The sequence below is a fragment of the Camelus ferus genome, chromosome 33, assembly GCF_009834535.1.
Source record: "Camelus ferus isolate YT-003-E chromosome 33, BCGSAC_Cfer_1.0, whole genome shotgun sequence".
NCBI classification, from domain to species: domain Eukaryota; kingdom Metazoa; phylum Chordata; class Mammalia; order Artiodactyla; family Camelidae; genus Camelus; species Camelus ferus.
Genome location: NC_045728.1, coordinates 4,862,730 through 4,863,561, shown reverse-complemented (window position 1 = coordinate 4,863,561; position 832 = coordinate 4,862,730). Strand labels below are relative to the sequence as shown.

At 37.4% G+C, this 832-nt stretch overlaps 1 non-coding gene across 1 annotated transcript; it reads left to right on the top strand.

Moving 5' to 3' along the window:
* The first annotated feature begins 223 nt into the window (after nucleotides 1–223).
* TRNAP-AGG lies at nucleotides 224–296 on the top strand. Its single transcript has one exon. It is a non-coding gene; the product is annotated as a tRNA-Pro (tRNA).
* Nucleotides 297–832: the final 536 nt, after the last annotated feature.

The window sequence follows — 832 nt, the reverse complement described above, 5'->3', positions numbered from 1 at the left end:
CAATAGAATACTTTTTAAAATGCACATCTGTCACTTCTAGATGGAGGTGCTTTGGTATCTGTGTTCTGTTGGATGGATACGGAAGATTCCAAGGCCTTTGGGGCAACTTATAGGAGAGCGTGATGGAAGGAATCCGGCTTCCTGAATCACCGTTCGGGGAAAAGACACCAAACGTCTGTCAAGCTGCACTATGTCATGAATAAGAAGCAGTGGAATCTAGGGGGAGGATGTAGCTCAGTTGGTAGAGTGTGTGCTTAGGATGCCCAAGGTCCTGGGTTCAATCCCCAGCACCTTTGTTAAAATACATAAATAAACCAAAAAAAAAAAAAAAGTGTGTGGTGAAGATAAAAAAAAGAAAAAGAAGAAAGAAGTAATGGAATCTAAAAAAATGGCACAAATGAACTTATTTACAAAACAGAAACAGACTCACAGACATAAAAAGACAAACTAGTGGTTACAGGGTGTGGGGAAGGGGGTGATAAATTAGGAGTTCAAGATTTGTAGATACTAACTACTATATATAAAATGGGTAGACAACAAGGTCCTACTGTTTAGCACAGGGAACTATATCGAATATCTTTTAATAACCTATAATGTTAAACAATATAAAAGGGATATAATATATGTATAACTGAACTCACTATGCTGTATACTAGAAATTAACACAACATTGTAAGTCAACTATACTTCAATTAAAAAAAAAAGAAAGAAGCTTCTCTTGGGTTAAGCCGCTGAAACTTTGGGATTGATTGGTTAGAGCAGCTATCATTATCCCCACTGGGCACTACACGATTTTGCAATGAAGAGGGCTAACCCCAGATACTTTGAATTC